The sequence below is a fragment of the Phoca vitulina genome, unplaced genomic scaffold (genome assembly GCF_004348235.1).
Source record: "Phoca vitulina isolate PV1807 unplaced genomic scaffold, GSC_HSeal_1.0 scaffold24, whole genome shotgun sequence".
Taxonomy (NCBI): Eukaryota; Metazoa; Chordata; class Mammalia; order Carnivora; family Phocidae; genus Phoca; species Phoca vitulina.
The window spans coordinates 22,767,475-22,783,971 of NW_022589727.1; the positions used below are offsets into that span (position 1 = coordinate 22,767,475).

Here is a 16,497-nt window from a genome sequence, read left to right on the forward strand (position 1 = left end):
TGGTCTATGTTGCTTTTAGGCTCTCTCTTTGCTTAGAGGACCCCTTTCAATATTTGTTGTAGGGCTGGTTTCGTGTTTGCAAATTCCTTTAGTTTTTGTTTGTCCTGGAAGCTTTTTATCTCTCCTTCAATTTTCAATGACAGCCTAGCTGGATATAGTATTCTTGGCTGCATATTTTTCTCATTTAGTGCTCTGAATATGTCCTGCCAGTCCTTTCTGGCCTGCCAGGTCTCTGTGGATAAGTCTGTTGCCAATCTAATGTTTCTACCATTGTAGGTTACATATCTCTTCTCCCGAGCTGCTTTCAGGATTTTCTCTTTGTCTCTGAGACTCGTAAGTTTTACTATTAGATGTCAGGGTGTTGACCTATTTTTATTGATTTTGAGAGGGGTTCTCTGTGCTTCCTGGATTTTGATGCCTGTTTCCTTCCCCAAATTAGGGAAGTTCTCTGCTATAATTTGCTCCATTATACCTTCTGCCCCTCTCTCTCTTTCTTCTTCTTGTGGGATCCCAATTATTCTAATGTTGTTTCGTCTTATGGTATCGTTTATCTCTCGAATTCTGCCCTCGTGATCCAGTAGTTGTTTATCTCTCTTTTTCTCAGCTTCTTTATTTTCCATCATTTGGTCTTCTATCTCACTGATTCTTTCTTCTGCCTCATTTATCCTAGCAGTTAGCGCCCCCATATTTGATTGCACCTCATTAATAGCCTTTTTGATTTCTACTTGGTTCGATTTTAGTTCTTTTACTTCTCCAGAAAGGGTTTCTCTAATAACTTCCATGTTTTTTTCAAGCCCAGCTAGTATCTTTAAAGTGATGATTCTGAACTCTAGATCTGACATCGTACTAATGTCCATATTGAGTAGGTCCCTGGCAGTCGGTACTACCTCTTGTTCTTTTTGTTGAGGTGATTTTTTCCGTCTTGTCATTTTGTGCAGAGGAGAATAGATTAATGAGAGAACAAAATGCTAGCAGGGTAACAACGTCCCCAGAAAATATACTCTAAACAAATCAGAAAAGACCTGAAGCAGTGGGAAAAGAAAGAGAAAGAGAGAAAAAAGAAAAGGAAAGAAAAAAAGAAAAAAGAAAAAGATAAAGATAAAAACAAACAAAAGCAGAACAAAACAAAACAAAACAAAAACAGAATGTGATCAAATATGATCAGGCTGGATTATAGATCAGTGCCACACACTAGATTTTGGGTGTATTTTGGTCTGTTAAAAGAAAGTCCCTCCCAAAATTTTAAAGAAAGAAAAACTTATATATGTACAAAAATAAGGGTTGATATGATGAAGGGATGGAATATGACTGTAAAGATGGAAATTATAAAAAATTTTAAAAAAGGATTTGATAAGTTGTTTGAAAAAAGAAAGAAGAGGATTAAAAAAAAAAAAAAGAAAGAAAGAAAAAAGGGAGAGAATGTGATCAGGCAGGGGAGTAGAAAAAAACCATACACTAGAGATTTAGAGTATATTTTGATCTGTTAGAAGAAACTATCTCAAGATTTTAAAGAGAGAACAACTTATATATATATGCCAAAAATACGGGTAACTACTATGAAGGGATAGAATATGACTTTAAAAATGAAAAATAAAAATGTTTTTTTTTAAAAAAGGGATTGATAAGATGTTGGTTGAAAAAGGGAAAAAGAAAAATTCAAAAAAAAGGAAAAAAGAAAAAAAGACAGTTAAAAAAAATAATTAACTTTGAAAGACTAAAGAATCATGGTAAAAAAGCCATGAATTCTATGTGCAGTATTCCCCTAGCGCTGGAGTTCTGCCGTTCTCACTGATCGGTAAACTTGGTCTTGGCTGGCTGTTCTTGCTGATCTTCTGGGGGAGGGGCCTGTTGCCGTGGTTCCCAAATGGCTTTGCCGGAGGCAAAATTGCCCCGCCCTTGCCGGTCCGGGCTAAGTAATCTGCTCGGGTTTGCTCTCCGAAGCTTTTGTTCCCTGCAAGCTCTCCGTACAGCTTTGGAGGCGGAGAGTGAAAATGGCGGCCTCCCAGTCTCCGCCCCAGAGGAGCCGAGAACTCGGGGTCCCGCTCCTCAGCGAGCCCCCAGAGAAAAGCCGTCAGGCACTCCCGTCTCCCCGGTCTCCGGCCACACTCCGCGCTCACCCGGCCTGTGACCGCGCCTTTCTATCTGGCACCCGACCCCGGGTGGAGTCTCCAAACCCAGCAGATCCCCGCGGTGCACTCCCGCACCTCTCCTCCCGGGGGAAGAAGGTGAGTCTCCCCGGATCTGCCACTTGTTGGGTCCCTGCTGGAGGAGCAGTGGCCCGACTGTGCCGCGGATCACGGTTTATAGCAACCCCGAGCTGAGAGCCCGCGCCTGGGCTCCGTCTCTGCAGCCGGCTTCCCTGCTCCGATACCTGGGAGCTCTGCCGCACTCAGGCACCCCCGGTCTTTCTGTGACCCCGAGGGTCCTGAGACCACACTGTCCCGCGAGGGTTCCACCCCCCACTTCGCCACCAGAGTGACGTCCCTCAGCGGAGCAGACTTCTAAAAGTTCCGATTTTGTGCTCCGTGGCTCTATCACTTGCCAGAAGCGGCCGTCGGAGGCTCCTCCCCCACCGTCTATCCTCCCGAATATCGCCTCGGATTCACTTCTCCGCACGTCCTACCTTCCAGAAAGTGGTCGCTTTTCTGTTCAGAGAGTTGTTGCTCTTCTTTTCTTTGATCTCCTGTTGAGTTTGTAGGTGTTCAGAATGGTTTGATCCCTATCCAGCTGAATTCCTGAGAGGAGAGGAAATCCAGGTCTCCTACTCCTCCGCCATCTTGCTCCGCCCATTGGATGCCTTTTATTTCTTTTTGTTGTCTGATTGCTGTGGCTAGGACTTCCAGTACTGTGTTGAACAACAGTGGTGAGAATGGACATTCCTGTTGTGTTCCTGACCTTAGGGGAAAAGCTCTCAGTTTTTCCCCATTGAGGATGATATTAGCTGTGGGTCTTTCATATATGGCCTTTATGATGTTGAGGTATGTTCCCTCTATATCTACATCGCTGAGGGGTTTTATCAAGAATGGATGCTGTAGGGGCGCCTGGGTGGCTCAGTCTGTTAAGTGTATGCCTTCGGCTTAGGTCATGGTCCCAAAGTCCTGGGATAAAGCCCCACATTGGGCTCCCTGCTCAGCAGAGAGCCTGCTTCTCCCTCTCCGTCTGATGTTCCCCCTGCTGTGCTCTCTCTCTCTCCCTCTGTTAAATAAATAAAATCTTAAAAAAAAAAAAAAGAATGGATGCTATATTTTGTCAAATGCTTTTTCTGCATCTATTGAGAGGATCATATGGGTTTTTATTCTTTTTTTTATTAATGCAGTGTATCACATTGATTGATTTGTAGATATTGAAATACACCTATAGCCAAGGCATAAATCGCACTTGATTGTGGTAATTCTTTTAATATACTCTTGAATTTGATTTGCTAGTATCTTTTTGAGAATTTCTGCATCCATGTTCATCAGGGATATTGGTATGTAATCCTCTTTTTTGTGGGGTCTTGTCTGGTTTTGGAATCAAGGTAATGCTGGCCTCATAGAAAGAGTTTGGAAGTTTTCCTCCTGTTTCTATTTATTTGAATAGTTTCAGAATAATAGGTATTAACTCTTTAAATGTCTGGTAGAATTCCCCTGGGAAGCCATCCAGACCTGGACTCTTGTTTGTTAGGAAATTTTCGATTACAGATTAAATTTCTTTGCTGGCTATGGGTCTGTTCAAGTTTTCCATTTCTTCCTGTTTCAGTTTTGGTAGTTTGTATGTTTCTAGGAATTTATCCATTTCTTCCAGACTGCCCAATTTGTTGGCATATAATTGCCCATAATATTCTCTTCTAATTGTATTTCTGTGGTGCTGGTTGTGATCTCTCCTCTTTCTTTCAGTATTTCATTTATTTGGGTACTTTCTTTTTTCTTTTTGATAAGTCTGCATAAGGGTTTATCAATTTTGTTAATTCTTTCAGAGAACCAGCTCCTAGTTTTGTCGATCTGTTCTACTGCCTTTTTTATTTCTATATTATTTATTTCTGCTCTAATCTTTATTATTTCCCTTCTTCTGCTGGTTTTAGGCTTTATTTGCTGTTCTTTTTCCAGCTCCTTTAGGTGTAAGGTTACGTTGTGTATTTGAGACTTTTCTTGCTTCTTGGGGAAGGCCTATATTACTATATACTTCCCTCTTATTACTGCCTTTGCTGCATCCCAAAGGTTTTGGACTGTCGTGTGTTCATTTTCATTTGCTTGCATGTGTATTTTTATTTCTTTGTTAATTTCTGGGCTAATCCACTCATTCTTAAGTAGAATGTTCTTTAACCTCCATGTATTTGTGGTCTTTCCAAATTTTTTCTTGTGGTTGACTTCAAGTTTCATACTGCTGTGATCTGAAAATATGCATGATATGATCTCAATCTTTTTTACTGGTTGAAGCCTGACCTGTGACCCAGTATGTGATCTTTTCTAGAAAATGTTCCATGTGCACCAGGAAAGAATGTGTATCCTGCTGCTTTAGGATGAAATGCTCCAAATATTAAGTCCATCTGGTCCAGTGTGTCATTCAGAACTGTTGTTTCCTTGTTGATTTTCTTTGTTGTTTCCTTGTTGCTTAGATGATCTGTTCATTGCTGTGAGTGGGATGTTAAAGTCCCCTATTATTGTATTATTACCAGTGAGTTTCTTTAAGTTTGTTATTAATTGATTTATATATTTGGGTGCTCCAGAGTTGGGGTGTATAAATATTTACAATTGTTAGATCTTCTTGTTGGATAGACCACTTTATTATGATATAGTGCCTTTCTTCATCTCTTGTTACAGTCTTTAGCTGAAAATCTAGTTTACCTGATATTAAGTATGGCTACTCCAGCTTTCTTTGATGTTCTTTAGCATGATAAATCATTCTCCAACCCCTCACTTTCAGTCTGGAGGTGTCTTTGGGTCTAAAATGAGTCTCTTATAAGTAGCATATCAATAAAGTGTTGTTTTTTTAATCCATTCTGATACCCTATGTCTTTTGATTGGAGCATTGAGTCCATTTACATTCAGAGTAATTATTGATAGATATGAATTTAGTGCCATTGTATTACCTGTAAAGTTGCTGTTCCTGTAGATTGTCTCTGTTCCTTTCTAGTCTTTGCTGCTTTTGGTCTCTCTTTCTCACACATAGGGTCCCCTTTAATATTTTTTGCAGAGCTGGTTTAGTATTCACGAACTCCTTTAGTTTTTGTTTGTCTTGGAAACTCTTTTTCTCTCCTTCTATTCTGAATGACAGCCTCGCTGGATGAAGTATTCTTGGCTGCGTACTTTTCTCATTTAGTATGTTGAATATATTATGCCACGGTCTTCTGGCCTTCCAAGTTTCTGTGGACAGATCTGCTGCTAACCTTAGGTGCCTACACTTGTAGGTTAAGGACCTTTTGTCCCTAGCTGCTATCAGAATTCTCCTTGTATCTTTGTGTTTTGCAAGTTTCACTATGATATGTTTTGGTGTTGGCCTACTTTTGTTGATTTTGAGGGGAGTGGAGTTCTCTGTGACTCTTGCACTTGAATGCCTGTTTCCTTCCCCAGATTGGGGAAGTTCTCAGCTATAATTTGTTCAAATAGACCTTTTGCCCCTTTTCCCCACTATTCTTCTTCTGGGATTCCTTTGATACAGATATTATTGTACCTTATGGAATCTCTGAGTTCCCTGAGTCTACCTTCATGATCTAATAATTTTCTTTCCCTCTTCCTTTCAGCTTCATTATTTTCCATAATTTTATTTTCTATATCACCTATTCATTCCTCTGCTTCTTCCATCCTCCTTGTGATTACATCCCGTTGGTTTTGTTATCTCAGTGATAGCATTTTTTATTTTGGCCTGACTACCTCTTAGGTCTTTTATCTCTGTAGCAAGGGTTTCTCTGGTGTCTTCTAAGCTTTTTTCAAGCCCCACAAGTATTCTTATGACTGTTGCTCTAAATTCTTGTTCACATATATTGCTGTTTTAAGAAAATCCCTGGCTGTGATTTCTTCTTGATCTTTCTTTTAGGGAGAATTCCTTTCTTGTCATTTTGTATGTTTCCTGTTCCTGAGAATAATGCTGTATTAAGAAGGGCTCATACACTGTCCAGGGTATAGCACTCCAGGAAGTGTTTCTATTGTATGCTGTGTGCCCTCTGCTGTTTCATTTTGGCTGCCCTTTCCCACAGGTCAGTCTTCTGCAAAGTTCCACCCTGCTTGCAATGGGGAGTGTTTGGGCCTTTAACTAGGTGTGCTTTGATTTGTTTGTTAAAATAAGCCTGGAAAAAAAGAAAGGCTGAAAGAAAAGTCTAATCCCCCCCCCAAAAAAAAGAAAGGAAAAGGAACAAAAACAAACAGACAGACAAACAAAAACTATAAGTCTGATTCCAAAGAAAAAGAAAGGGGGAATAAAAGAAAAAGAAAAAAAGAAGCATGATCAAAAAAAAAAAAAAGAAGAAAAAGGAAGGAAAAGGAAACCAAAACACAAACAAACAAAGAAAAAACTATAAACCTGATTCCAAAGGAAAAAAAGAAGAAAAAAGAAAAGAAAAAAAAAAAAAGCCTAGTCATATTTCCACCAGGACTGAAGCTGACATTTTGGAGCACTCTATGATCAGTATACTTGGTGGATGAGAGGTGCCTGTGCTGGTCTTCTGGGAGAGAGGTGAGACGTGCTGGCTCACAGTCAGACCTGCCCTAGTAACCATGCACTTGCAAGGTACAGAGGGGTGGGGTTTGGTGTAAGCAGCTCCCACCTCCACTGGGGGCACTGTGTTGCTTACTGAAGTCTGACCCTGTTGGTGGCAATGGGGAAAATGGCACCACCACACTCTATCCCCTTCTCTGGACAGCATCTTCTGTCAGAGCTCTGACCTCACCCCATCTGTGCTTGGGGCCGTGAGTGTGCCCAGTGCCACAGCTCTCCTGTGTTTTATCTCTGGCATGTGGCTGGGATTCAAAACGCCAAATCTTAAAGGACTGGGCATGGCACGGACCCATCCCCTCCTCCAGAGGACAGTCTCGCCACACTATGTCTATGCCATTTTGTCCCAGAGAAAGTCACACACCTGCACGGATGCCCAGATTCTATGGTGAAGCACAGCAAAAAGCAGCAACCAGGTTATTTGCCCTCTGTGCACCTCTGTCCCCTGCCAATGAACAGCCACTCAAAGGTGCCTGCAGAGTCTTTTGCCCTTGGAGAGGCAATATAACCTCTTTCATATGTACTCCAGGAAGGTTAATGTTCTCTCCCAGTGCAACCCAGGGGATCCTATACCAGATTGTCCACTCCCAGGCCTGTGCCCTCCTTCTCCCCAGGAGCACATGTTCCAGCCCAATTCTGGCAAATGTATCAGACCTCTAAAATCTCAGAATTTGAGCTCCACAGCTGCTTGCAAAACCCTGCAACACTCAGTTCCTTTTACTTCCTAGTCAGTGGTCCCGAGGAGGTGTTATTCTTGCATGAACCCAACGTGCCACTCTCTCTCCCCCTCTCTCTCTCCCTTCTCTCTCTCTGTGGAAAGGGTTCCCTGCCCTCTGCAGCAATGGGATTTTCTCTCCCCCAATTTGCATCCACACACCTCACACCTGCCATGCTTTCTCCCTCCAACTATGCATATCATTCTCCCAATCTTCAGATCAATTTCCCAGGTATTCCAAATGATCTGACATCAATCCAGCTATGTTTGAGGGATGAGGCAAACCCAGAGTCCCCCTAATACTCTGCCATCTTAACTCCTCAACTCACATCTTCTTTAACCATTCATCAGTCTATGGACATTTGGGCCCTTTCCATAATTTGGCTATCATTGACAATGCTGATATAAACATCGGGGTGCATGTATACCTTCAAATCAGTATTTTTTTACCCTTTGGGTAAATACCAAGTAGTGCAATTGCTGGATTATAAGATAGTTCTATTTTTAACTTTTTGAGGAACCTCCATACTGTTTTCCAGAGTAGCTGCATCAGTTTGTGACAAGAAACCATCAAAATCCTAGAGGAGAACACAGGCAGCAACCTCTTTGACATCAGCCATAGCAACTTCTTACTAGACATGTCTCCAGAGGCAAGGAAAACACAAGCAAAAATGAATTATTGGGACTTCATCAAGATAAAAAGCTTCTGCACAGTGAAGGAAACAATAAAACTAAAAGGCAGCCTACATAATGGGAGAAGATATTTGCCAATAACATATATGATAAAAGGTTAGTAACCAAAATATATAAAGAACTTATCAAACTCAACACCTAAAAAAAATTTTTTTAAAGGGGAAGGGATAACTTAGCAAGATATTAAGAAGGAAGAAAGACTCGGGGATCAAACTTCTTCTGCACTTGACTTGAGTCTCTGGTCCTTAGACAAGTGGTAGGGCCATCCTCAGAACTACCAAATATGTCTCAAATTTCTGTCCCTCCTCCCCCACCCTTGCTTTGTTTAGGGTCGCATCATCTCTTCCCCCAGTTACTATATCTTAACCAGTCTTCTTTCTAGTGTCTCTCCATACCACCTTCCACACAGCTATTAAACAGATATGGTTTTTTTTTTGTTTTTTGTTTTTTGTTTTTTGTTTTTTCCATGTCCCCCCATTCACAATACAGACCAGGCAAAGAGCCTGGGCTGGGGTGTATATGGGTGGATTTAGTCTACCTCCTCTTTCTGTACAGTCAGTATAAGAACACAGCCTGTGGTAAGCACTGGGAGGCTAACAGATATGTTAAAGATATATTTCTGGCCATGCCACTCCTTTGCCTAGTAGCCATCAGTTAGACCTCATGGTCCTCATAATAAGTCTAAACTTCTCAGCAAGAAATAGAAAGTTGTCATGATCTGCCCCCACCTATTTATCTAGCCTAATCGCTCGTTCACTTGGTCCTCTCAACTTGAACTTTTGCTCTCATTCTGCATATGACTTCTAGTCCATTGAACATGCTGTGCATTCTCTCACCTCTGGCCCATTATTCCAAAGCATCTGGAATTTCTGTCCTCCTGCAAGGTGGTGTAGTGATGGATGAGGTCAATTTTCTCTTGTCTTAAAAATTGCAATTCATCTTTTCCATGTAATTTCTTTATTTTAGACAATAAAAGAACAGTTTGTGATAAAATGTTCATAACAGCAAAATGTTCATCAAATTACCCTAAGGTTTATTTAGAAATGTTCTTATCTATCCCTGGGACTATTTTCTAATCATTCCTGAAAATTATTTCCTAAACTATGACACTCCTTTTGAGTTAAATGAAGTGTGTATATTTGTATATACGGCACCTTATGGAAACTACATTTTATGCTGTTGGGATGAATGCAGTAGCTGTCTCACAGACTGAAACAAAATGTTCTATAATTATAATACAGAAGAACTGGTAAAATAAACTTGAGAACTGTAACTAAGGGCTCACCATGCCTCTAACTACATGTTCAGTTTTCTTGTACATTATCTCACAGTTTAAAAAGTTAATTTCTTTTCTCTATAAGTGCTCTGAATAGAATAGTATTATTTTTACACTGAAAAATTAATAGAATGTAGTTTTTTCTATGGGACCAGAAGGAGAGATTTAGGTTAGTTTTCAAAGAACAGACACCCACCAGAAGCAGCTCTCATTGAATACCTTTAGTCTCAAACTGACAGGTCTGCTGGAGACAACTGGAGTTATGACTACAGCCAACAGGTGCACTCACTCAAACTTCAGGGTTGGCAACCCAGCACAGAGTACTGGATGGTTCACACACACTTACACTAACACTCATGTGCACTTACCAAAAGATCCTTCTTGCTTGGCTCTTACCACCACTTGACTACACTCTCTGCAATTCTGTGCATCCTCTCTATTCTAATGGAGGCTGTTTTTCCTCTTATATCCCACCGTGCTCATAATCAGTATCTCCTGTACTCCTCACTGCTTCTTCCAGATCATCACTTCCCCTTCCAGTGCAAAGTCCCTCCTCCCCTAAGCTTACCATTTGGCAATATCATCTCTTCTTTATTTTCAATGTAGTTTATTGAACTCCTGGCCATCCTCCCCCATTCACTGAAGACTTTAGTTCCCTCCATCATCTCTGACACCTTAATGTCCACATAGATGACATTCCTAATGTCCTTACATCAATTCTTTGACCTCTTTATTTCCAGTTATATTTTCTTCTGCTTTTCCTCAGCAACCCACTTTCAAAAATCACAACAGGAACACACTACAGCCAACCAAAATCAATAGTCTGACTATAACCTTTTTTCCTGCCTCTTTTGTTCAAGTGCATCTCCTTCAGCAGTCCTCAGCCACAGGGAACCCTTCATTTTCTCTTGCTAGCCCCTATGGTCTTCACTTATATCCTTACTCAGTTTATTTATTTTTTTAAATATTTATTTATTTTAGAGAGAGAGAAAGAGTGTGCAAGTGGGGGGAAGGGCAGAGGGAGAGGAAGAGAATCTCAAGCAGACTCCCCACTGAGTGCGGAGCTCGACTCCGGGCTTGATCTCACAACTCTGAGATCATGACCTGAGCCAAAATCAAGAGTCAGACACTTAACCAACTGAGCCACCTAGGTGCCCCTACCCTTATTCAGTTTAGATGGCATAACATTTATGTTAATATTGCCATTCTGTATGTGCCACAACATTGTTCCATTAAGTTAGTGAAATAAACTCACACTCACTACTACAAGGCTTCAAAATCATTTCAAAATTTCTTCATCTTCCAGTTATTTTAAGGTGTTTCCAGGAGGTGCCTCATATGTGTTCAGGAAAAATTTTTTTTTTCATGAAGTATAATTGACATATAACATCATATTAGTTTCAGGTGTACAACAAAATGATTCTATATTCGTATATACTGCAAAATGATTACCATAAATTTAGTTACCCTCCATCATTTTACAGAGTTATGAAACATTTTTCTCATGATAACCTTCAAGATCTACCCTTTTAGCAACTTTCAAATATGTAATACAGTATTATTGACTACGGTCACCATTCTGCACATTATATCCCCATGACTTATTTATTTTATAACTGGAAGTTTGTACCTCTTGATCACCTTAACCAATTTCACACATACCCCTACCCCCTTCCTTCTGGCAGCCACCAATCTGTACTCTGTATCTGTGAGTTTTGTTTTGTTTCATTTGTTCATTTGTTTTGTTTTTTAGATTACCTGTACAAATGAAATCATACTATATTTCTCATTTTCTGTCTGACTTATTTCACTTAGCATAATACCCTCAAGGTCCATCCATGTTGTCACAAATGGCAAGATTTCATTTATGGCTGAGTAGTACTCTGTTATGTATGCATGTATCACATCTTCCTTCTCCATTCATTCAGCTGTGGACACTTGGGTTGCTTCCATATCTTGGTTATTGTAAATAATGCTGCACTAAAAATAGGGGTGCATATAGCTTTTCAAATTAGCAGTTTTGTCTTCTTTAGGTAAATACCCAGTAGTGGAATTACTGGATTATATGGTATTTGTATTTTTAATTTTTCAAGGAACTTCCATTCTGTTTTCCACAGTGGGCTGCACCAATTTACATTTTCACCAACAATGTACAAAGGTTCCTTTTTCTCTACATTCTCACCAACATTTGTTATTTCTTAACTTTTTATTTCCAGCTCTTCTGACAAATATGAGGTGGTATCTCATTGTGGTTTTGATTTGCATTTCCCTGATGATTAGTGATGTTAAACATCTTTTCATGTGTCTGTTGGCATTTGTATGTCTTCTTTGGAAAAATGTCTATTCAGGTCCTCTGCCCATATTTTAGTCAGATTATTTTGTTGTTGTTGTTGTTGTTGTTGAATTGTATAAGTTCTTTATATATTTTGGATATTAACTCTTTTGAGTTCACCTTATTTGGAGCTCTCTAGGCTTCCTGAATCTGGATGTCTGATCTTATTCCCCAGGTAAATTTTCAGCCATTATTTTTTTCAAATACACTTCCTGCCCCTTTCTCTCTGTCTTTTATAATGTGAATGTTATTCCACTTGATGTTGTCCTACAGGTTGCTTAAGCTAGCTTCACTTTTTTAAATTCTTTTTTTCTTTTTGCTGCTTTGTTTGGTTAAGCTTTACTTTTTTCTAGGTCACCTATTCTTTCTTCTGTTCCTTCTAGTTTGCTGTTGAAACTCTCTAGTATATTTTTCAGTTCAGTTACTATGTTATTCATCTCTATGACTTTCTGTTTGGTATTTTATATCTCTTTGAGAAGTTCTCACTGTGTTCATCCATTCTTCTCCCAAGTCCAATGAGCATCTTATGATGATTACTCTGAGCTCTTTATCAGGTAAATTATTTATCTCCATTTCATTAAGGTTTTTTTCTGGCATTTTATCTTGTTCTCTCATATGGAATAGATTCCTCTATTTCTTCATTTTGCTTGACTCTGTTTTTTTTCTACATATTAGGCAAAACTGCTATCTCTCCCAGTCTTAAAGGGGTGGTCCTATATAGGAGATAAACCTTATCATTGAAACATGCCCTAGCTCTTGGTTGTCTCTCAAACTTTTTGATTGTCTAAGCAGACTGATTTACTCTTGATAGGTCTCAGTTATTGATAGGTCTCAATTGTGTGCCAAGATCTGTGAGTGTTACAGAGGGAGGGATCTCAGTCAGCACCTAGATTCAGGCTGATTGGAAGCTAGTCCCTCAGGCAGCCACTTTTAAGGTATGCAAATATATACAGTTCTGTGGGACAGCAATTATAGACCCTGCTGGACTCCAGACCAGGGAGTCTGGAGATATCCCCGTGGCAACAGTTCTAAAAACTGGCAGCTTTGGTGGGGCCACAGGAGCAGTGCTGGAGTGGACACATCCACTGTTGCTAGCAGGTTAGGAGGAGAGTGCAAAAATGGCTCCTACTAATGCTGGCACTAGCAAGGTAGAGGGAGAAAGTAAAAATGGTGACCACCAGTGCCTCTGTCCCTGAGAGAGTCCCAATAGGCTCCTGCCCCTCTGGCAGACAATTTAAGGTTAAAAAATGAATTTCCTTCACAAGTTGTCTAGGTGTTTTTCATACTGCTACTTTTGTACTGGATCCCAGGGCTAGTGAATTCATGCATGAGCCCTTTAAAAGAGGACAATCCATTCCCTACAGCCCTATGTTCTCCTGGGGTTTAGATGTTTTGGGAGCTTGTCCCTCTGGTGCAGGTCCTAAGGGTTGGTGTGCTTGATGTGGGGCAGAAACACCTCTCTCCTCACAGAGAAACCCTGTATTTGTGATATAACTCCCAATTGTGGGTTGCCACAAGGGGAGGTGGTGGGAGGTTGGTGAGACTTCATCCCTGCCTCTCCTATCCATCTTGATGTGGCTCTCTTTTATGGCTTTTATCCTTTGTTGTGGAGGAGCTGTTGAACTAATTTTCAAGTCTTTTTCAGAGGGAATTGTTCCATATGTAGCTGTAAATTTTTGTATCCATGGGAGGAGGTGAGTTCAGGATCTTCCTATGCTGCCATCTTGAACCACCTCCTAATTAATTCTTAATTACTCATGTTCTCCTTTCTCTCTTGGGTTTGGGTCCCTGTCTCTGTGAATAACAACCAAGGCCTCCCCTGCTGTAGCCACCCCACTGGTGCTGGTTGATGTCCCACTGGTACCCACATAAGATGAGCTGTGCTAAGCTTAACTACATGGAGATTTCAATGCGCCAAGACATGTTGCTGTGCTGGTTCCTGGTGCTGCCCATGGTACTCTCCCCATTAATGCCAATGGGGTCATTTTTGGTTTTGAAGCTGCTCTGACGAGAATGTGAGGAATTCTTCTCATCCCCATTTTTGTGCTACCTTCTGTTAGCATCTGTTAGAGAATTTTTAAATATACCTCTTTTCTCTCCTTCCTCTTACAAGTACCCCTTTTTCTCTAGAGATCAAACACAAACCCATAATAGCCTTTATTACGGACTGAATGTTTGTGTCCCCTCTAAATTCATGTGCTAAAATCCTAACCCCCAATGTGATTGTATTAGGAAGTAAGGCCTTCAGGGGGTGATTAGATCATGAAGGTGGAGTTCTCATAAATGGGATGAGTGCTTTTATAAAAGATACACCAGAGAGCATCTCACCCCTTTGCCATGTGAGGACAAAGCAATACTGTCATATATAAACCATGAAGCAGGCCCTCATAAGACACAGAATCTGCTGATGCCTTGATCTTGGACTTCCCATTCTCCAGAACTGTGAGAAATAAATGTTTGCTGTTTAAGCCACCCAGTCTATGGTATTTTTGTTATAGCAGCATGAACAGACTAAGACAGCCCTGAATTAGTCTGCTGGGGCTGCCATAAGAAAATGTCACTGACTGGGTGGCTTGAAGTCTAAAAGTCTAAGATCAAGGTGCTGATAGAGTTGGTCTCTGGTGAGATTTCTCTCTTCAGTTGGAGACAGGACTTCCTTACTGTGTCTTTACATGGCCACCCCGATGTTTATAGCAGCAATGTCCACAATAGCCAAACTGTGGAAAGAGCCAAGATGTCCATCAACAGATGAATGGATAAAGAAGATGTGGTATATATATACAATGGAATATTATGCAGCCATCCAAAGGAATGAAATCTTGCCATTTGCAAATACGTGGATGGAACTGGAGGGTATTATGCTGAGGGAAATAAGTCAATCAGAGAAAGACATGTATCATATGATCTCACTGATATGAGGAATTCTTAATCTCAGGAAACAAACTGAGGATCGCTGGAGTGGTGGGGGGTGGGAGGGGGTGGCTGGGTGATAGACACTGGGGAGGGTATGTGCTATGGTGAATGCTGTGAATTGTGTGAGACTGTTGAATTGCAGACCTGTACCTCTGAAACAAATAATACATTATATGTTAAAAAAAAAAAAAAGAAGATAGCATGAAGGGAAAAATGAAGAGGGGGGAATTGGAGGGGGAGATAAACCATGAGAGACTATGGACTCTAGAAACAAAGTGAGGGTTCTAGAGGGGAGGAGGGTGGGGGGACGGGTTAGGCTGGTGATGGGTATTAAAGAGGGCACGTATTGAATGGAGCACTGGGTGTTATACGCAAACAATGAATCATGGAACACTACAGCAAAAACTAATGATGTAACGTATGGTGATTAACATAACATAATAAAATAAAAAATAAAAAAATAAAAAAAAATGGCCAAGCACATGAAAAGACGCTCAACATCATTAGTCATTAGGGAAGTGCAAATCAAAACAACAGTAAGGTATCATTTATTTCATATCCACCAGAAGGGCTATAATTAAAACAATAATAATAAGTTGTGGAAAATTGGAACCCTCATACATGCTGTTGGAAATGTAGAATGTTGCATCCAGTCTGGAAAACATTTTGGCAGTTCCTCAAAAAGTCAGGCAGAATTACCTTATGACCCACAATTCCGCTCCTAGCTATGTATCCAAAAGAACTGGAAACAGACAAACAAATACTTGTACACAAATGTTCTTGGTAGCACAGTTCATGATAACCAAAAGGTAGAAACATGCTAAATGTCCATCAAGGGATGAGTAGATAGACAAAATATGATATATACATACAAAGAAATTATTCAGCCATAAAAAAGAATGCAGTACTGATACATGCTACATCATGGATAAACCTTGAAAACACACTTAGTGAAAGCAGCCACACACAAAAAGTCACATATTAGATACTTCCATTTATATGAAATACCCAGAATAAGTAAATTCATAGAGACAGAAAGCAAACAGGTGGTTGCCAAGGGATGAGGTGAGGGGGAGTGACTGCTAATTGGGTATGAGGTTTTCTCTTGGGATGACAAAAATGTTTTAGAACTTAATAAATATTTAATATTTGGTATATTGGTTTTTAGTTGAGGTGAAATTTACATGACATAAAATTAACCATTTTAACGTGTGCAATTCAGAGGCATTTAGTACTTTCACAATGTTGTGCAATCACTACACTTCTTAAGTTCTAAAATTGTTATACATTATAAACAACTAATTAGAAAATTTAATTTTTAAGGATTCCCATATACTACTAACAAATATTGTAAGACAATTATAAATAAATCCCACAAAAGATATTCTAGACCTCTATGAAACAAAAAAATTACAAAATTTTATTAAAAGAAGAAACTAAATGAATGAACAGGCCATGGTCATAGATATGGAAATTCTATATAATAATTCCTCTAGAATTAGTTCATAAATTTAGTATAATCCTTTCTAAACCATGGCAGTGTTTTTTGTTGATTTTAAAAAGATAATCCTAAAATTCATATTAAAGAAAAAGAGGCCAAGAATAGTCAAAGTAGTTTTAAAGAATATAAGGGAAGGAACTTGCCTTACCAGATAACATAACATATTGAAAAAGTTAAAATTATCAAAATTAGAAAGGCTTTGGGGCAGGGATATATAAATAAGTCAGTAGAACAGAATCAAGAGCTAAAACAGATCTACAGTTATATGAAACCTTGGTGTATGACATGTGACTTTCAAATCAGTGAAGAGAGGATGGTGCAGTAAAAAAAAAAATGCTATCTATATGAAAAAAATAAAACTAGATCTTTCCTTCATTTCA

General features: G+C 39.7%; 1 non-coding gene across 1 annotated transcript; it reads right to left on the minus strand.

Annotated features, from left to right (window-relative positions):
• Window positions 1–8,559: 8,559 nt before the first annotated feature.
• On the minus strand, window positions 8,560–8,690 carry LOC116642896. The gene has a single exon (XR_004301424.1). It is a non-coding gene; the product is annotated as a small nucleolar RNA SNORA51 (small nucleolar RNA).
• Window positions 8,691–16,497: the final 7,807 nt, after the last annotated feature.